Below are 22,628 nucleotides of genomic sequence, written 5' to 3'. Positions count from 1 at the left end.
GCCCGGAGTGGACTTACCTGGCACAGGAGCGGCGCTGTCTTCGGAGTTGATTAAGAATGAGCAGTATGAAGACCTGCTGCCACGTCTTACAAGGGAATCACCCCCACCTCAACTAATCCCACACATTAAGGCAGCTGATGTGTAAATGTTACTATCTACAATTATGAGTTGAATTCTTATGTTACCCAGTCCTTCCTAACCTCTCTCCCCCCCCCCGGCTCATACTCCCACTCCCCCTCCCTCCCTCTACTCCCACTCCCCCTCCCTCCCTCTACTTCCCCCCTCCCTCTACTCCCACCACCCCCCCCCTCCCTCTACTCCCACCACCCCCCCCTCCCTCTACTCATGTGTATATCCAAATCGGCAGCTTTTTCCGCCCCTCGCCTGGCTCGACCGCTCGGCTGACTCCCCCCAGACCTCCTGGTAATAGTGTTTTGCTTGTAAACAAACTAAGGAACTCACACGGCGCTAAGTCATCAGCTATCTTGCCCCCCCCCCTTCCCACCCCCCACGGGCAGCGCACCCCCCCCCACACCAGGGGGGGGGGTAGGTAGCCCCCATGTTCAACAATCAAGACGGAAAAGAATGGGGACAAAAACCCCCCCAAGAGAACTAAGAATGGAGGACAACAGAGGCGCTAAAGAGAACCAGAAATTGAGACACCAGACAGGAGGCCTGGTTGAGGACCGGGCCGCGGAGGGACGTTGAGCCCCGAAATCATTGCAAGCTATGAGGGAGGTAATTCCAAAACGCTACTCACCCTCCTGTTTATATAGAACTTTTTATAACTATGTGCATCATAGTACAAACATTGACGTACTAAGTAATTAGATAGTAGAATTTGGTACTATTTACCGTATAGAGTTCGAAAAAATGAAGCTAGAAACAAACTTAAATATTCCCAGGCCTAGAACACCACACACATGTAGTATATTAGGCCTAAGAAGGCTAGGTTTGTCTTTGCAGCATATAAAAAAAATTTCCGGTTTGTCCAAATTCAATAGTACCGATTTCTACTTTCTAATTGCGTTGCACGTCGGTATATGTACTGCGGTCCTCGGGCCAGATTCACGAAAGCACTTACGAACGTGCACATCTTTTCTCAATCTTTGGCGGCTTTGTTTCCAATTATTAAACAGTTAATGAGCTCCGAAGCACCAGGAGGCTGTTTATAATAATAACAACAGTTGATTGGCAAGTTTTCATGCTTGTAAACTGTTTAATAAATGTAACCAAAGCCGTCAAAGATTGAGGAAAGATGTACACGTTCGTAAGTGCTTGCGTAACCGCTTCGTGAATCTGGCCCCTGGTCGATACCGTAAGTACTACCAAAATAGGAGGATGGGCTGGAAAAACGACATTACGGCAAAAGCGATGGACCAACTAAATCCGCGTCAAACATCCTCCTTGACGAGGCGACCATCTACTGCCTGGTTAGAGACCGGGCCTCCTGGACGTCGATCCTCGGAATCATGGCAAGGTAGGTAACGGTAGCCATATAAGAAGGCAAGGCACATTAAGACACCATACCTTGAGGTTACCTTGGAGGTGCTTCCGGGGCTTAGCGTCCCCGCGGCCCGGTCGTCGACCAGGCCTCCTGGTTGCTGGACTGATCAACCAGGCTGTGAGACGCGATTGCTCGCAGCCTGACGTATGAGTCGCAGCCTGGTTGATCAGGTATCCTTGGGAGGTGCTTATCCAGTTCTCTCTTGAACACTGTGAGGGGTCGGCCAGTTATGTCCCTTATGTGTAGTGGAAGCGTGTTGAACAGTCTCGGGCCTCTGATGTTGATAGTTCTCTCTTGAACACTGTGAGGGGTCGGCCAGTTATGTCCCTTATGTGTAGTGGAAGCGTGTTGAACAGTCTCGGGCCTCTGATGTTGATAGTTCTCTCTTGAACACTGTGAGGGGTCTGCCAGTTATGTCCCTTATGTGTAGTGGAAGCGTGTTGAACAGTCTCGGGCCTCTGATGTTGATAGTTCTCTCTTGAACATTGTGAGGGGTCGGCCAGTTATGTCCCTTATGTGTGGTGGAAGCGTGTTGAACAGTCTCGGGCCTCTGATGTTGATAGTTCTCTCTTGAACACTGTGAGGGGTCTGCCAGTTATGTCCCTTATGTGTAGTGGAAGCGTGTTGAACAGTCTCGGGCCTCTGATGTTGATAGTTCTCTCTTGAACATTGTGAGGGGTCGGCCAGTTATGTCCCTTATGTGTGGTGGAAGCGTGTTGAACAGTCTCGGGCCTCTGATGTTGATAGTTCTCTCTTGAACACTGTGAGGGGTCTGCCAGTTATGTCCCTTATGTGTAGTGGAAGCGTGTTGAACAGTCTCGGGCCTCTGATGTTGATAGTTCTCTCTTGAACATTGTGAGGGGTCGGCCAGTTATGTCCCTTATGTGTGGTGGAAGCGTGTTGAACAGTCTCGGGCCTCTGATGTTGATAGTTCTCTCTTGAACACTGTGAGGGGTCTGCCAGTTATGTCCCTTATGTGTAGTGGAAGCGTGTTGAACAGTCTCGGGCCTCTGATGTTGATAGTTCTCTCTTGAACATTGTGAGGGGTCGGCCAGTTATGTCCCTTATGTGTGGTGGAAGCGTGTTGAACAGTCTCGGGCCTCTGATGTTGATAGTTCTCTCTTGAACACTGTGAGGGGTCTGCCAGTTATGTCCCTTATGTGTAGTGGAAGCGTGTTGAACAGTCTCGGGCCTCTGATGTTGATAGTTCTCTCTTGAACACTGTGAGGGGTCGGCCAGTTATGTCCCTTATGTGTAGTGGAAGCGTGTTGAACAGTCTCGGGCCTCTGATGTTGATAGTTCTCTCTTGAACATTGTGAGGGGTCGGCCAGTTATGTCCCTTATGTGTGGTGGAAGCGTGTTGAACAGTCTCGGGCCTCTGATGTTGATAGTTCTCTCTTGAACACTGTGAGGGGTCGGCCAGTTATGCCCCTTATGTGTAGTGGAAGCGTGTTGAACAGTCTCGGGCCTCTGATGTTGATAGTTCTCTCTTGAACACTGTGAGGGGTCGGCCAGTTATGTCCCTTATGTGTAGTGGAAGCGTGTTGAACAGTCTCGGGCCTCTGATGTTGATAGTTCTCTCTTGAACACTGTGAGGGGTCGGCCAGTTATGTCCCTTATGTGTAGTGGAAGCGTGTTGAACAGTCTCGGGCCTCTGATGTTGATAGTTCTCTCTTGAACACTGTGAGGGGTCGGCCAGTTATGTCCCTTATGTGTGGTGGAAGCGTGTTGAACAGTCTCGGGCCTCTGATGTTGATAGTTCTCTCTTGAACACTGTGAGGGGTCGGCCAGTTATGTCCCTTATGTGTGGTGGAAGCGTGTTGAACAGTCTCGGGCCTCTGATGTTGATAGTTCTCTCTCAGAGTACCTGTTGCACCGCTGCTCTTCAACGGAGGTATTCTGTGTGATCAACAATGTGATCAGGTTGAGGAGACAAGGTGGAATTCTCATAGAAACAAAAAGTTATTTCCGTGTACAGATTTAGAGCCAGTCCCTCTAATATTTTCCAAGTGTGAATTATTTATAAATCTCTTCCGTCTGCGCTCAAGGAAATTCAGATTAAACATTGTTAAGCGCTCCTAATAATTTAGACCTTAGTATACTCTCCAGGTTTGAATGGGGCCGTTTTTGTATAAATTATTTTCATGGTTAATTCTACATTTACTGTTATGCTTGCATTCTTATAAACTAAATACTACACACACACAGATCACACTAACGTGATGCATCAAATGAACAAAGGCAGTGTCTGGGATGCTCCCGGACGCAGGTTCGAATCCTCGTCACGGCCCTTGTGCATTTGTTCAAACTAAATACTGGTACCTGGCGGTGCTCGGGTCTACTCTAAATAAAATAGTTGTACAATTTATGTGTTGGGATCCCCCCCAGAATACAAATGTCATCAGAACAAGCATTTTGGAACGTCTTTTTTTCACTGACTTCATCAGGTTTACGGACTCTCGCCGAACATTTAATTTACACAGACAGACCGAAGTGGGTATCGGCACTGAAGCCGACCACGATACTTCCCCTATGATGGTCCCATTACACTCACCAGTCACACTGCAAAGTTAGGTGACGCTAGCCCTATACTTCTGACCTCCTTCGTTGGACACACACACACTTTTATAGATAAAGATTACTATATCACTTCACATGACGCCTCACTTGGCCACAGTACCGCCCCTTCTGTGGCACTCATTACTGTGGCAGCCTTAGTGCCTATCATAAGAATAGTTCCAGTCACCTGGACTCTAGGAGTCTCGAACCGTGGACCCCAGGTGTGAGAGGCCGAAGCTCTATCCACCGAGCTATTGGGTAGTCTTAATAAAAAAAAACCACAAAATGATGTCAATGGGAATAACTGAGTACTGCTCAGTACTCACTTCCCCCTTCAGAGCAGGAGAGATTGCTGAAATAGAGGGAGTACAGAGAACATATACGGCACGCATAGACGAGATAAAGTACCTAAATTATTGGGATTGTCTCAAAGCTCTCCAAATGTACTCACTAGAAAGGAGACGAGAGAGATACCAAATAATATACACGTGGAAAATACTGGAAGGCCAGGTCCCAAATCTACACAGTAAAATAACAACGTACTGGAGTGAACGATATGGAAGAAAATGCAGAATAGAACCAGTGAAGAGCAGAGGTGCCATAGGCACAATCAGAGAACTGTATAAACATCACAGGTCCGCGGCTGTTCAACATCCTCCCAGCGAGCATAAGAAATATTGCCGGAACAACCGTTGACATATTCAAGAGGAAACTAGACAGTTTTCTTGAAGACGTGCCGGACCAACCGGGCTGTGGTGGGTATGTGGGCCTGCGGGCCGCTCCAAGCAACAGCCTGGTGGACCAAACTCTCAAGTCAAGCCTGGCCTCGGGCCGGGCTTGGGGAGTACTCCCAGAACCCCATCAAGCAGGTATCAAACAGGTGAAGCTGAGCCAGGGTTTAACACAACTCCCCCATGCACGATAATATGATTTATCTGCGTATTGAAAAAGGAGACGTCAGAGGCAGAACTACCGGACGACAGAGCCAGAGCGCATGGGGGATGGGGGGAGTGTGTGAAGCCCGGATTTGGCTTCAGTGTTCTCTGTAACTAGCTGACATTGTAACTTTAAGGTGTGGAGGATAGATGAAATTGTTTATGTAATAATCTAAGATGAGGTCTGATAAAGACCTTTTGTGCCCTCTGTAATGCTTTTGCTCTACCGCTCACAGGATGCAACCTGTTCTCGCACTTTCTCTTAGTCAATATTGACTTATTAAATAAGTGCATATGTGACATACTAAATACGGGCATATGTCACATATGCACGTATTTAATAAGTCAATATTGACTATACGAAAGTGCGAGAACGGGTTGCAGGATGAGTATGGGGTGCACAATAAACTAGCCGCCTTCGGCGGCAACAATAAAAAATCAGTGGAAGCTTCGGGAATCCCAGTGGCAGCAGGAGTAACCCAGGTTGCAATTCTTTACCATGTCGTGGAGCAGTCGACTAGAGCGTGACTGGAAACACCCAGCACATAAGTTCGAGCCCTCACCACGGCTCCTGTGGATTTGTTCAAGTACCAACACTCCAACAATCTCTCTTAAAATCCCCCCTACAATCTGTCCTCCCAAGCCCCACTACAATTGCATCTCGCCAGAGAGCAGCAACCCCCCCCCCCTCTTAACCCGGCAGCTTAGGTGAGGTAACTGGACGAGCACCCTTTACTCTGGGCTTAGGGTGACCCTTGACACCCTTAACCCTCCGGCAACAACAGGCCCCATTTGCACCCTCAACACACACACACTCGCACTCTGTAACCATCCAACACACACCCTAACACACCCACCCCCCACCCCAAGACCCCAAAAGGCCCCGTCGCACACCCCAAAAGGCCCCGTCACACACCCCAAAAGGCCCCGTCACACACCCCAAAAGGCCCCGTCACACACCCGAAAAGCCAACGCCATACACCCGAAAAGCCCCCGCCACACACCCCCCGAAAAGCCCCCGCCACACCCCCCAAAAGCCCCCGCCACACACCCCCCGAAAAGCCCCCGCCACACACCCCCCGAAAAGCCCCCGCCACACACCCGAAAAGCCCCCGCCACACACACCCCCAAAAGCCCCCGCCACACCCCCCAAAAGCCCCCGCCACACCCCCCAAAAGCCCCCGCCACACCCCCCAAAAGTCCCCGCCACACACCCTCCCCCCAACATATCAACCCTGGGGCTACCCCCAGCCAGCACACATCTCCCCCAGGTTTAACAATAGCACCATCCCCAGCACAGGGACGACTCTGACGTCATAGGGGAGGAGGGGTAAAAACCCGGCTCTCTGGAGCATAACAGTCTTTTCTGACCTGGAGTGAAGGAATCTCTGGGCAGGGGAGAGGGGAGCTTGCCTCGCACCACCAAGAATATGACACCACCAAGAATATGACGCCACCAAGAATATGACGCCACCAAGAATATGACGCCACCAAGAATATGACGCCACCAAGAATATGACGCCACCAAGAATATGACGCCACCAAGAATATGACGCCACCAAGAATATGACGCCACCAAGAATATGACGCCACCAAGAATATGACACCACCAAGAATATGACACCACCAATAACGCCACCAAGAATATGACGCCACCAAGAATGACACCACCAAGAATATGACGCCACCAAGAATATGACGCCACCAAGAATATGACGCCACCAAGAATATGACGCCACCAAGAATATGACGCCACCAAGAATATGACACCACCAATAACGCCACCAAGAATATGACGCCACCAAGAATATGACGCCACCAAGAATATGACGCCACCAAGAATATGACGCCACCAAGAATATGACGCCACCAAGAATATGACGCCACCAAGAATATGACGCCACCAAGAATATGACGCCACCAAGAATATGACGCCACCAAGAATATGACGCCACCAAGAATATGACGCCACCAAGAATATGACGCCACCAAGAATATGACGCCACCAAGAATATGACGCCACCAAGAATATGACGCCACCAAGAATATGACGCCACCAAGAATATGACGCCACCAAGAATATGACGCCACCAAGAATATGACGCCACCAAAAATATGACGCCACCAAGAATATGACGCCACCAAGAATATGACGCCACCAAGAATATGACGCCACCAAGAATATGACGCCACCAAGAATATGACGCCACCAAGAATATGACGCCACCAAGAATATGACGCCACCAAGAATATGACACCACCAATAACGCCACCAAGAATATGACGCCACCAAGAATATGACACCACCAAGAATATGACACCACCAAGAATATGACGCCACCAAGAATATGACGCCACCAAGAATATGACGCCACCAAGAATATGACGCCACCAAGAATATGACGCCACCAAGAATATGACGCCACCAAGAATATGACGCCACCAAGAATATGACGCCACCAAGAATATGACACCACCAAGAATATGACACCACCAAGAATATGACGCCACCAAGAATATGACGCCACCAAGAATATGACGCCACCAAGAATATGACACCACCAAGAATATGACGCCACCAAGAATATGACGCCACCAAGAATATGACGCCACCAAGAATATGACGCCACCAAGAATATGACGCCACCAAGAATATGACGCCACCAAGAATATGACGCCACCAAGAATATGACGCCACCAAGAATATGACGCCACCAAGAATATGACGCCACCAAGAATATGACGCCACCAAGAATATGACGCCACCAAGAATATGACGCCACCAAGAATATGACGCCACCAAGAATATGACGCCACCAAGAATATGACACCACCAATAACGCCACCAAGAATATGACACCACCAAGAATATGACACCACCAATAACGCCACCAAGAATATGACACCACCAAGAATATGACGCCACCAAGAATATGACACCACCAAGAATATGACGCCACCAAGAATATGACGCCACCAAGTATATGACACCACCAAGAATATGACGCCACCAAGAATATGACGCCACCAAGAATATGACGCCACCAAGAATATGACGCCACCAAGAATATGACGCCACCAAGAATATGACACCACCAAGAATATGACGCCACCAAGAATATGACACCACCAAGAATATGACACCACCAAGAATATGACGCCACCAAGAATATGACGCCACCAAGAATATGACGCCACCAAGAATATGACGCCACCAAGAATATGACGCCACCAAGAATATGACGCCACCAAGAATATGACACCACCAAGAATATGACGCCACCAAGAATATGACGCCACCAAGAATATGACGCCACCAAGAATATGACACCACCAAGAATATGACACCACCAAGAATATGACACCACCAATAACGCCACCAAGAATATGACGCCACCAAGAATATGACGCCACCAAGAATATGACGCCACCAAGAATATGACGCCACCAAGAATATGACACCACCAATAACGCCACCAAGAATATGACGCCACCAAGAATATGACGCCACCAAGAATATGAAGCCACCAAGAATATGACGCCACCAAGAATATGACACCACCAATAACGCCACCAAGAATATGACACCACCAAGAATATGACGCCACCAAGAATATGACACCACCAAGAATATGACACCACCAATAACGCCACCAAGAATATGACACCACCAAGAATATGACGCCACCAAGAATATGACACCACCAAGAATATGACGCCACCAAGAATATGACGCCACCAAGAATATGACACCACCAAGAATATGACACCACCAATAACGCCACCAAGAATATGACGCCACCAAGAATATGACGCCACCAATAACGCCACCAAGAATATGACGCCACCAATAACGCCACCAAGAATATGACGCCACCAAGAATATGACGCCACCAAGAATATGACGCCACCAATAACGCCACCAAGAATATGACGCCACCAAGAATATGACGCCACCAAGAATATGACGCCACCAATAACGCCACCAAGAATATGACGCCACCAATAACGCCACCAAGAATATGACGCCACCAATAACGCCACCAAGAATATGACGTCACCAATAACGCCACCAAGAATATGACATCAATAACACCACCAGAAAGTTTGAAAATTTGAGAGTATGCAACAGGATGCAGCTTCTGAAAACTTTCCTTAAGACTGCTCATAGCCTAGTCGATAGTGCTACGGTCTTACATGCGCGGGGTCCCCGGTTCGATACCCACATAACCCAGATGCATGGGATCTCTCTTTCCAGGGAGCCGGTCGGCCGAGCGGACAGCACGCTGGACTTGTGATCCTGGGTTCGATACCGGACGCCGGCGAAAAACACCCTTCCTGGGGGTGGAGGCCTGGTCGAGGACCGGGCCGCGGGGACACTAAAGCCCCGAAATCATCTCAAGATAACCTCAAGATAGCGTGGTGGATGTCAATTTATACGTTTAGCAATGTTTGAAGAGTTTCAACATTAAGGTTGAAGATGACTGGTTATCCACGAAATCCACGAACCAAGATATCCACAGCACCAACTATCGGATGGTGACACACACACAGCAGACCACATAGGCCAGGTTCACAAAGCAGTTACGCAAGCACTTACGAACCTGTCCGTCTTTTCTCAATCTTTGGCGGCTTTGTTTACAATTATTAAACCGTTAATAAGTTCCGAGGCACCAGGAGGCTGTTTATAACAATAACAACAGTTGATTGGCAAGTTTTCATGTTTGTAAACTGTTTAATAAATGTAACCAAAGCCGTCAAAGATTGAGAAAAGATGGACACGTTCGTAAGTGCTTGCGTAACTTCGTGAATCTGGCCCCATGACAGCACGGAGTGTGAGCAGGAAGATGCTGTCTCTCAGCATCTTAACCGCTACACAGCAGCTATCGTGAACCCACGGAGGCTACAGCTACCTCTTCTCCCAAACACAAGACGTTCACGTCCTCATCCAACCTGTTATCATAACACCACGGCTATTACGCACACGATAACACAGGAAAACTGCCGTACAGAAAAAAATGGCAGCGGCTCGCGAAATTGACAAAGTCCCGTTTTCTGTTCAAGGGTCCTTTGGTATGGTAGGATAAGGAGAGCACTATTTAATACGGCAGTTTCTTATTGTTGGGGACGCTCGTTAGAACGGGCTCCCTCGACCCCCTCTCCCATGTAATATAATGTCACATACACCAGCGATAACTCCGTCTGCCCGATAATATTATATATATATATATATATATATATATATATATATATATATATATATATATATATATATATATATATATATATATATATATATATTATAACACTAGCGCCTTTAGCTGGCGGACCCCGACGATAACTTGTGCCGTTCGACGCCAGCGATAACTAGTGCTGTACGACCCCGGCGATAACCACGACCGTACGACCCCGGCGATAACCACGACCGTACGACCCCGGCGATAACCACAGCCGTACGACCCCGGCGATAACCACAGCCGTACGACCCCGGCGATAACCACGACCGTACGACCCCGGCGATAACCACGGCCGTACGACCCCGGCGATAACCACGGCCGTACGACCCCGGCGATAACCACGGCCGTACGACCCCGGCGATAACCACGGCCGTACGACCCCGGCGATAACCACGGCCGTCCGACCCCGGCGATAACCACGGCCGTCCGACCCAGGCGATAACCACGGCCGTCCGACCCAGGCGATAACCACGGCCGTCCGACCCAGGCGATAACCACGGCCGTCCGACCCAGGCGATAACCACGGCCGTCCGACCCAGGCGATAACCACGGCCGTCCGACCCAGGCGATAACCACGGCCGTCCGACCCAGGCGATAACCACGGCCGTCCGACCCAGGCGATAACCACGGCCGTCCGACCCAGGCGATAACCACGGCCGTCCGTCCCAGGCGATAACCACGGCCGTCCGACCCCGGCGATAACCACGGCCGTACGACCCCGGCGATAACCACGGCCGTCCGACCCCGGCGATAACCACGGCCGTACGACCCCGGCGATAACCACGGCCGTACGACCCCGGCGATAACCACGGCCGTACGACCCCGGCGATAACCACGGCCGTACGACCCCGGCGATAACCACAGTTAACCAAGTAGTATAAACAATTACAGTATGGGAGTGTGAAGAGCGGGTAAATAGCCTTATCAATAACAAAAAAGCCCCGCGGTCAACGCCCCGTGTTGACCGCCGGACGCCCCGCGAGGCGTCCGGCGGTCAACAGGTGACTGACTAACCTGCTTGATGGAGTTCTGGGAGTTCTTCTACCCCCTGACTTGTGAGAGTTTGGTCCACCAGGCTGTTGCTTGGAGCGGCCCGCAGGCCCACATACTCACCACAGCCCGGTTGGTCCGGCACTTCTTGAAGAAAATTGTCTAGTTTCCTCCTGAAGATGTCCACGGTTGCTCCGGCAATATATCTTATGCTCGCTGGGAGGACGTTGAACAACCGCGGACCTGTGATGTTTATACAGTGTTCTCTGATTGTGCCTATGGCACCTCTGCTCTTCACTGGTTCTATTCTGCATTTTCTTCCATATCGTTCACTCCAGTACGTTGTTATTTTACTGTGTAGATTTGGTATATCTACATATTCCAAATGTTGTCTAACGTATACACTCGTCAAATAACAGGTGTTGGAAACCTCGCGAACACTTGTGGACACTCGTGGACACTCGTGAACACTCGTGGACACTCGTGAACACTCGTGGACACTCGTGGACACTCGTGGACACTGTCCTCATGTTAGCCAACCTTGCAACAGCAGCCGATGATGTCCGGCTGATGTGGACATCGGTATGATATCATCCGATGTTCGGTATGATATCATCCGATGTTCGGTATGATATCATCCGATGTTCGGTATGATATCATCCAATGTTCGGTATGATATCATCCGATGTTCGGTATGATATCATCCGATGTTCGGTATCATATCATCCTAAGGCCAACCTTCTCTCCTACTTTAGTGATGGCTTCCTCTTCTATTTCCTGTCAAACGTTCGGCCATCCGCTCCCAACAACCAGCTTCATTACCTTGCACTTACCGAGTTAAACTTTAATAGCCATTAGTTAAGACAAGTTTACAAGGCATCGTAGTTTATTGCACCCTTGAATCGCTTACGTTAACAGTTTGATTCTAGTGTAGCTAGTTTGAGGTATTTAGACTAAACGATGTAGTTAGGAGGCAAGAATAGGGGGGGGGGGGAAGGTGTAATACGAGACTCCTTTAATCCTTAGGTTAATTGATATGATGACAACACCACGGACTAGAAGGTGAAGGGACAACGACGTTTCGGTCCGTCCTGGACCATTCTCAAGTCGAATTGAGAATTAATTGATATCTTTGTCCAAGGGTTTTAAATGTCTTTCGTTGTATGATATGCTGTGATCGGCACTATAGAAGTGAGGGTGATTATGTGGCCAGCATGTTGGAGGATTACGGAAGCCAGACTCACCATTGCAAAATTACTCCAGAATTACATACGATTTTAACACCAGAATATGTAAAACCCCAGGTACCAGATTCACGAAGCAGTTACGCAAGCACTTACGAACGTGTACATCTTTCCTCAATCTTTGACGGCTTTGGTTACATTTATTAAACAGTTTACAAGCATGAAAACTTGCCATTCAACTGTTGTTATTGTTATAAACAGCCTCCTGGTGCTTCGGGGCTCATTAACTGTTTAATAATTGGAAACAAAGCCGCCAAAAATTGAGAAAAGATGTACAGGTTCGTAAGTGTTTGCGTAAGTGTTTTCGTGAATCTGGACCTTAGACGGTAAGGAGCACAGAGGCAGGATTGATGTGTCTGGGGACCATACATAAAGAGAGAACAACGCCGCACGCATCCACTACGGGCTCACCATAGCCCGTGCTACTTGCAACTTGTTCCGACTAGCTGAATCTATAACAACAACAACAAACAAACAGCCGCACGCATGCGCGCGAGCACACGAGCCTCAATACCCTGCCTAGAACGCGTGTTTAAGTACATAATAATTATTTCACATTAAATTAATAGCTTACTGGTATATCCAGCTCGTCTACCGTCACCACGGGTTCCCAACGTGACTGATGTGCTTGTTGATAAGACACTGCGCAAGTGGGGGGCGTCCGGTGACCCCCAGCAGTGCCGCAGACTGCGGCACGTCGCAGCTCGTCCTCCCGCAGCGGCGGCAGACTCCGCAGGCAGAGACGGCGGCGGCGGAGTCTGCGCGAGCCTCACACAACCCAACACATAACAATATTTCACTTGTGACCTCTGCATACTTTTCTGTTTGTGAGAGCTGTCAGCGGCCTGGTGAGTGACCGCTGTCAGCGGCCTGGTGAGTGACCGCTGTCAGCGGCGTAGTGAGTGACCGCTGTCAGCGGCCTGGTGAGTGACCGCTGTCAGCGGCCTGGTGAGTGACCGCTGTCAGCGGCCTGGTGAGTGACCGCTGTCAGCGGCCTGGTGAGTGACCGCTGTCAGCGGCCCGGTGAGTGACCGCTGAACACACACCGTCACACTTATGCCAACCCGAGTACCACTTCGAGTCACAACACAACTTGGGTCATCTTGGGCAGTAACAATGGTTGAATCACTAGTCAAACAAGCCGGCGGCACGGAGAAAACCCCGAACTGAACATTGCTCCTGTTTAAGATTTAACTCCTTGAAACAAACGTCCCTTGCAGCACGGACTATGGCGACCCCGTAGTGACCTTCGATCAGGTAGCACTGGCAGGCCTGTGTGACTTGTACCTAAGGAGCAGGAGCCCTGAGGTCAAGGAGCACGTGACAGGGCTGGGTGGCTGGTCCGTGGCACAGTTCACACTCGGGGGAGAAGCCCCCCCACACACACACACGCACCGTCGCCCGTGTTGCCCTGGGCACTGAGCCACTACCACGGAGTGCCAGCCCTCACCCTGCCCGAACCTCATGCCTCCACCCTCCACACTATCCACCCATGCCCGTTGCCCTCCTCCTCCTCCCTGCCTGCTATCATCCTCCTCCACCCTGCCTGCTATCCTCCTCCATGTAAGGAGCACCTGCTGCAGCTGTGTGGTGCTTCACTACCATCACACACCTGTGAGGAGCTCCTGTGAGGAGCACCTGTGTGGTGCTTCACTATCATCACACACCTGTAAGGAGCACCTGTTGCAGCTGTGTGGTGCTTTACTACCATCACACACCTGTCAGGAGCACCTGCTGCAGCTGTGTGGTTGCTTCACTACCATCACACACCTGTCAGGAGCACCTGTTGCAGCTGTGTGGTTGCTTCACTACCATCACACACCTGTCAGGAGCACCTGTTGCAGCTGTGTGGTGCTTCATCAATGACAACTGCACATTATACAAGGGTTAACAATTACATATATATATATATATATATATATATATATATATATATATATATATATATATATATATATATATATATATATATATATATATATATATATATATATATATATATATATGAATAAATGTGCTATGCAATATTAAAATTCTAATTGTTCAGAGAAGGATTATTTTGTTATTAGTGAGCACAGTTTGACGGTGTTGCTGTTTTAGATTCAGCTACTTGGAACAAAAGTTCCAAAGTAGCACGGGCTATGGTGAGCCCGTGGTGGTCTTACCTGGCACAGGAGCGGGACTGTGACAGTTTGACAGATAATGACTGGTGGAACCTCCACACCTCAAGACTGGTTGGAAATTCAATTGAAGACGAGATCTATTTCCGAGCAGAGCGCTCCCATGTCCAAGCAGAGCGCTCCCAGGGCCGAGCAGAGCGCTCCCATGTCCGAGCAGAGCGCTCCCATGTCCGAGCAGAGCGCTCCCATGTCCGAGCAGAGCGCTCCCAGGGCCGAGCAGAGCGCTCCCAGGGCCGAGCAGAGCGCTCCCAGGGCCGAGCAGAGCGCTCCCAGGGCCGAGCAGAGCGCTCCCATGTCCGAGCAGAGCGCTCCCATGTCCGAGCAGAGCGCTCCCAGGGCCGAGCAGAGCGCTCCCAGGGCCGAGCAGAGCGCTCCCAGGGCCGAGCAGAGCGCTCCCAGGGCCGAGCAGAGCGCTCCCAGGGCCGAGCAGAGCGCTCCCAGTAGCCCACGCGGAACGTCAGGGAATACAAGGAGACAAGGAGAAAAGGCAGTTGACGAAGCAGGAACAGAGAAGGCACCTATCAGGCCGAAGCACCAAGCAATTACGACTATACACCACTGGGAAATAGGTCAGAATTAAGGATTTGGGATGGGACGGAGGGGGGGGAAGGAACGGTGCACAACCACTTTAGACGGTCGGGGATTGAACACCGACCTGCACGAAACTAAACCGTCGCTCTACCGCCCAGCCCAAGCACAGGAACACACAACCACACGTCATTTGGCTACCAGTCTTGACGCTATGCTCTCTGAAACTCCACATTTCCTCTCGGCTTATTTAATACACAAAATATTGTACAAGATGTATGGGACGAACACGTCGTCATCTTTACGATAATTTGATAAGCGGCAACGACAGCAGTAATCACAGCGACGCTCCACAGGCCAATAGCCGTGATGCATATGCAATAAAGCTGCCAGCTGCATCTGCCGCACCGTCTGCCCCCTTCTCAAGCTTCGCTAGTCAGCCCATCACCGCTACAAAAGACCAGGCACCACCGCCCTCCTTGTCCAGGGCGTCCCCCTGGGAGACCTGGGAGTGGGGGGGGGGGCTAATATCTGCACCCCAGCAAGAGGAACAAAGGCTGCACCTAACGTAATGTCCCAGTAAAAAGAGAGTGCAGGCGACGCTGTGCGCCTTCACCCTGCAGCTGGGACTTGGGGGTAGGCGTAGTGCAGCCGTCCGCAGCAGCTGCTGCTGCTGCAACCCTGGCTGAAGAGAAGCAGAGAGAGAGGCAGACAGGAGAGAGAGGCAGAGAGGAGAGAGAGGCAGAGAGAGGCAGAGAGAGGCAGAGAGGAGAGAGAGGCAGAGAGAGAGGACGCTAGACACTCCTCATACAGAGCTTACAAGAGGAAGTGAACAAACAAGAAGAGGAAGCACAATAGACGTTTTTATATGAAAAGGGAACTATCAAGAGAAAGCGCCAAGCCTTTACGACTATATAGCACTGGGGAAGGGGGTCAGGATAAGGATTTGGGATGGTACGGGGGGAAAGGAATGGTGCCCAACCACTTTGACGGTCGGGGATCAACCACGTCACTCCTCAACCCGAAATTTTCACTATCAAACTGATAAATGAATATGCACATCCCAGTCATGTAATAATTAACAATCTAAAAAAAAATTAAACTCTCTAACACTAAATCGTGCGATAATTTCAACCACAATCGCCTCAGATCGCCTAGTTCTCCAGAACCTTTAGTTAGGGGCTACAAAAATGGGGACCCAGTTAAATATGTTCAGGTCACGTTGAGATTTATGGAAATAAAATAGCAGACAAACTACACATATAGAATGTCAGGAGAATGTAAAAATATTCTCAGTCATTCTTTATCTGTGTATACACACTGTGCGTGCGTGTGTCGGGGGGAAAGGGATGGGGGGGGGGGTGCCAAAACACACACACACACACACACACACACACATACACACCCTAATACCACCTGTTGCCCTCAACACTAATTTTCACAACTTTGCAAGAGCCATTAATCATCCCAGCCACCATTCACACCCCCAACCAGCTGTCCACGAGGGAGCTGTACGGCCGCCCAGCCCGCGGGCGACACCCCCCCCTTCCCAGACTCTGAACTGTGCTAGCACCACGCTTCTCTTCCCAGTTATCAACGCGCCACCTATCCACTGGAGAGGGACGTACGTGGGTGCGTGCATGGGTCGACGCGAGAATAAAGAGAGAATGAAGGAGAAAATGTGCAAAAGGAGGAAGATTATCTTCAAATTACCGCGCCCTGCAAGCCCGTGTCGTCACTACAAGGTGACGACCACCACTCCACCCGGACCAATGGTCACTTAGTCCAGAAGAGCGTTCATTTCCAGTAGTCTAGTAGTCTGTCCACTGACAAAACCTGAGGGTACCAAGAAGCTTGTCCAGGTCCTCTTGCCACCAATAATAAATCTACCTCAATGACCAATGCCATAATCATTCGAATTATATGCACTACTAAAGTGATGTTTGTATGGGTTAGAAATTATTTTCGGGCGAGGCTACGCTTTTTAGCCTCGGCTGAAAACATTAAGAGTCGTCTACCACATTCTTGGAACAGCGCCTGTACCTTATTTATATACTAATGGAGTGTGATTTAGTTGTGGGAACCGACCTGTGAGATTTATATTTGTTTAATTTATATGAATTTATATTTACGTTAATTTATATACTTCGATAGCAATTTGTATAATGATAAGTGGACTGTATTTCTGCAATAATCTCAATCTCACAAATCGATCCTCTACACATTAGGGGGGTTTATTAAATTAATATATAACACAGCTCTTATCTGTCTGTATGATATATTAAATGCTGTCGGATTTTCCGACATTAGTGTTTGTAGCGTGTATAGTCAAACTGGTGAAGGAATATACGGGGGCGTGACTGAATATTCAAATGAGCATTCATTTATATATTAGTATTTTTCGTAAGTGTGTGTGTAAACTAAAGTCTTTGAAAATGTAATAAATTATTACGAAACGCGTTCAAGTGTCGCGTCAGACTAGAAATAAAAATGAATTTTGGAGAATTGATTTTTCAATTACCATCGACAGTGAAAAGAAACATAAGAAATATTGAGAAATTTCGTGTTAGAATTATTAATCTTACTTTCGGTCATATTTAATAATATATGTTTACAAGAAAGACTGCTACCAAAATATACTAATAATTACTTGTGAGACTAACACTGATGATAATTTGACCAATTATTAGTATCATGCACCAATGAGAGTGATTTGTACCTAATAACACACACATTTAATGTGATACTTTCAGTCTAATCTTCGGCAAAGATTAAGCCTAACGCGGCACGGGTGAATATTACCATTATTTTCTAGGTTTTCTAATTATTGGGATAACTTTTTATCATCACAAATATTGCTGGCATATCATTAACATATTATCCAAAATTTGCAGTATATTTATGCTCAACTATTAATTTATCCACCAACGAATAAGTATGTAATATTCACCATTTGGTCACCACTTGGTCCGGGAGACATCTCCCGTCACGCAGGGTGCAGTTGCGCCTCCACAGATCTTCAGTATCATCTTTTGATACTGGCAATGGCTCGAAAGGGCCACCACTTACGGGCTATTCATGCCCGTGCCACCTCTTGGGTGGCTTAATCTTCATCAATCATCATCAATCTATGTAATATTACCAGCTATGTTTGTAATGTTTAATTGGGAGATGTTAGAGCAGATGTGCATTGGTTCAGGTGCGATGTTGTTAGGTTGCGGCTGTGTGTACACAGACTTTTAGTCAGGTTTTAACAAAGTTGCATTTCAGCTACTCTTCAATAGCATAGCAATAATAAACACTTAGTTGCTTGGCGTTACCGCGTCATTTTAAAATCCACACAAAGGTCGGTATCTTAACACATGTTTATATTTTAAGCTACTTTTAACATGTTAAAATCCACAAGTGTGATGACTCAATTCCTGCACTTTCACACTGTTACAGGGACTGGGGGTTTTCAACTCTTGTTAATGTCTATGTACGGTGTAACCAAATGGTTGAGTCTTTGCTTCCAAAAACCACCAGTAACACTCAAGCCAAAACAAATAAAAATGTTTATGTTTTTGTTAAATATCTCGGGGACAAGAACATGTCTGTAAGTAACTTGTATTCACCTAATGTCACACACCTCAAGGGCGGTAGACGAGATAACGTCATTAATCACGATCTCATCCAGTCAACGGATCAATGGTACTTGAAGTAGCAAGTGATCATTTTGCCATTCTTAGTTCACACGCCATCATCTTGAGGTTATCTTGAGATGATTTCGGGGCTTAGCGTCCCTGTGGCCCGGTCCTCGACCAGGCCTCCTTTTTGTTACACACACCCCCAGGAAGCAGCCCGTAGCAACTGTCTAACTCCCAGTTACCTATTTACTGCTAAGTAACAGAGGCATCAGGGGTGAAAGAAACATTTTGGCCATTTGTCACAGTCTCCACCGGGGATCGAACCCGGAACCTCAAGACTACGAATCCGAAGCGTTGTCCACCCAGCTGTCAGGCGCTCTAAACAATGCCAAACCGCAAAGTTTTGACATGAAAATAGTCAATATCCCTCAAAATTTACACATGCACTTCAAATACCACATTTGTGAAACTTATGATTAATACTATCTTACTACTGTTAATGCATTATATGAGGACGTTATCACTAAAGTAACAGCTTATATGACAATATTGTTTAGGCCACAGCAAGCAAGAGACGGAAGTCTTAACCACTGACTCACGTCTTAAGCCCATGCATGACAGAGTTCTCATCTCAGCTGAACAGTATACAACACACCAGAAGCAGCACTCAAAACTTGCTTTACTAAATATTTTATTAGGCAGAGACTAAGCTCTCAGGCGGCATTTATTGATCTCCAAAATGCTTTCGATACAGTAAACGAACTTTTCTTAGAAATCTTAGAACAACTTGCCTCTTTTGGAGGCAAGGGAAGTCACTCCCAGGGCCTCAAATACCCCCAGGGCTCATGGGGTATTTGAGTAAGAGAATTGCCTCAATTATTTTGAAGGTGGTCAAAAGTAAACATTCTGCACCCTTTGAGTTAGGTACACTTCAGGGTGGAGTGCTTAGCCCCACATTGTTTAATATCCTAATGCACAAATTAATAATTGACATATCCCACACTAGCTGACGAAGCTGTCATCTGTTAGGCTGACGACATTTGTACGGTTGCAAATATCAAAAGAACACTGCAAGCTCAACTTGATTCTGCTAAAAGCACTGAATGTGGTCTATTATCTCTCGACTAAATCCGAGCTCTTCATCCCTCCCCAAAATAGGGGTGGAGTGAACAAATCCACAAGGACCGTGGCGAGGATGTGTTCATTTGATGCATCACGTTAGTGTGATCTCTCTGTGTGTAGTGGTGGAGTGTTTGCTTACAAACACCTCTCCCGCCTCGACAAACTCTACCAAGTACTCTTATACACTGACAAGTTTATTATGCATTTATACAAATTATTACTTACTGGTATTACTTTTGGAGTCCATGTCTGAGAAGGTTAAGGGTGACCTATGGAGGAATATCCTAGTGCCACACGGAGAATTAAAGACTAATTCACCTTCCTCTTGCCCGTATTCCCCCTCTTGGGCTTCTTTCACCCTACGTTCCACATTTAATTACATTACCCCTATTACTTCTTTGCCAAATCTGCTCCTCGAAATCCATACTTTATCCTTATATTAACTTGCCCTCTTGTTTCATCCGCCCGTTACATTATTCTCAATATTTTGAGTGTACGACCCATAGTCTCTTGTTTCCCCAGCGGGCGGGTGCTGGTGCCCGCCTGTCTCCCTATAAATATATTACCCGTATCATCCTCTGCCAACATCTCCCCGCTAAATGTCCCTAGAATGCTCCCCTCCACCCCCAAAGCCCCCCCACCCACCCATCCCTAACACAGTGGGTTCACCTTCGGTGGAGAGGAGCGGACGGGATAAGAAAGTGAAGAGTGAATAGGAGAAGAGAAAATTGTTGAAGAGTGAAAGGGAGGAAAGAAAAAGAGTGCAGGAAGGCTAATTAAATGAGAGGAAATGGATCAGAGAGAGAGAGAGAGATGGAGAGAAAAAGATGGGATATGGGGAGAGGGAAGCCCAGGCCAGGCTGGAGAACTCCCGAATTCCAGGGTTTCTCCTGTATGCTCCAGGGAAGGTTGGAGAGAGGAGGGGTCATCTTGAGGTTATCTTGAGATGATTTCGGGGCTTTTTAGTGTCCCCGCGGCCCGGTCCTCGACCAGGCCTCCACCCCCAGGAAGCAGCCCGTGACAGCTGACTAATACCCAGGTACCTATTTTACTGCTAGGTAACAGGGGCATAGGGTGAAAGAAACTCTGCCCATTGTTTCTCGCCTGCGCCTGGGATCGAACCCAGGACCACAGGATCACAAGTGCAGTGTGCTGTCCGCTCGGCCGACCGGCTCCAGACACCTGACACTCCAGACACAAAGTTGCTGCACGTCGGGACGTGTCGCAGGTGTGTCGCAGGTGTGTGACACAGGACGATTGAAAGATAAGGCGGCGCCAATACACTACCCTAATACTAACGGCCAAAGAGTAACTCGACCGCCACACCGCTACACGGCTATATTCATTCTTACGTTTTGTAAACCTTTAAACATAAAATGCTTACTATAGCTACAGGGAAACTTTGTTCAGAGTAGCTGAATCTTAACGTCCCATTTGGTCACACATCTCCTGTGCCAGGTGAGCACGATGGGCTCACCATAGCCCGTGCTACTTGGAATGTTTTGTTCCGAATAGCTGAACAACAACAACACATTTGGTCTTTTATATAGCTTCTAGCCCATATGTGCTATCACTGTACCAGTGTCACCGTTCCTCTCATTACTTGTACCCTCTGCCATCGGTAGATGGTACTTCCCGATAACCCAAGCGAGTGAAATGCTACCAGCCACGAATAATGTAGATTGTCATTATGCCTTGAGGGGTGGAGTACCAGAAGAGACAGCCCCGGTACTCCAGCGAAGGCTAAAACTCTTGTTCAGTTAGTAGCCAACTCCTGAGCTATGAGGGTGTCACACATAAGGGTGTGGGTGTGGGGGACGTGAAGGGGGCGAGTAGGATGTGAGAGGGAGGTTCAATTTTGTTTCCCAAAGCGTTTGCTGCTACCAGCCGGTATTGACAAGAGGCGCAACGGCCACCGAGTACTTGTTTGCGAAGTCAGTTCAAGTGATGCCAAACACACACTAACCCCCCCCCCCCCTGCACGCACATTTATGCCCGCACACGCGCGTGCTCTCACACGGTACCCAATGTTATCGCTGTTTATACACCTTCCATCAATAATGATTTTACATGTCTTCATGCAGTGAACTTACGATTAACAGCAAATAATGACACTCTTCTTGTCCAGAACACAAAGATTAAGATACAGGTAATCCGCTAACATAACATGTCTTGAGGGACGTGACCAGAAGAGCTGGGGACCAGTGTTGAGCGAGAGGGTCCACCACCCCCCACAACACCTGATGGTCTAGGTCTAGGTGTTATCTAGGTGTTAGACCTGATGGTCTAGGTGTTATCTCACTCAAACTGGTACTCTCGAAGCAACCAAGACCGTGTCCAAGCCACTAACGGAAACACGTAACAGGGAAAACAAGCGTCGGTGACCAGGCTTTAAAGAGCGAGAGAATGCAGCGCGCCTTGCTTGAAAAGCGCGGCATCTTGTCCCTTGCACCTCAACATCGACACTAGCGCCACTGCCGCCCCGCGAGCCCTCTTTGACTTCGAGTCATGAAAGGCGCGGTAACAGCCACCTGACTGAAGGGGGTCCTCCGTCCCAGTCCTCACCAGAGACTAGGACTTCAGCACCGTGTACGCTATAAAGCAACACTTGTTGCTACCTCCTAGCGACGATTTAATGCTCAAAGTGTAATATACATAGAAAAGCGAAAAAATACTTGGAGATATTGAAAGCTGGGTGTC

At 48.3% G+C, this 22,628-nt stretch overlaps 1 protein-coding gene across 12 annotated transcripts in view; it reads right to left on the bottom strand.

Moving 5' to 3' along the window:
* Positions 1-22,628, bottom strand: part of LOC123765268 (carboxyl-terminal PDZ ligand of neuronal nitric oxide synthase protein) — a 497,901-nt gene that overhangs the window by 108,369 nt on the left and 366,904 nt on the right. For 4 of the 12 annotated variants that reach the window (XR_011230244.1, XR_006773694.2, XM_045753796.2 and 1 more), the window contains exon 1: positions 13,760-13,909. The exons of 6 other annotated variants lie outside the window; for them this stretch is intronic. The gene's annotated coding sequence lies outside the window, so the exon portion shown is untranslated. Of the gene's footprint in view, positions 1-13,759; positions 13,926-22,628 lie in introns of those variants that run through there. 2 more of the 12 variants (XM_069335505.1, XM_045753790.2) reach the window with 2 other exon arrangements.

This window comes from Procambarus clarkii, chromosome 33, assembly GCF_040958095.1.
Source record: "Procambarus clarkii isolate CNS0578487 chromosome 33, FALCON_Pclarkii_2.0, whole genome shotgun sequence".
Lineage (NCBI taxonomy): Eukaryota > Metazoa > Arthropoda > Malacostraca > Decapoda > Cambaridae > Procambarus > Procambarus clarkii.
The sequence above is the reverse complement of the archived record's forward strand: the minus strand, read 5'-3'. Positions and strand labels throughout refer to the sequence as shown.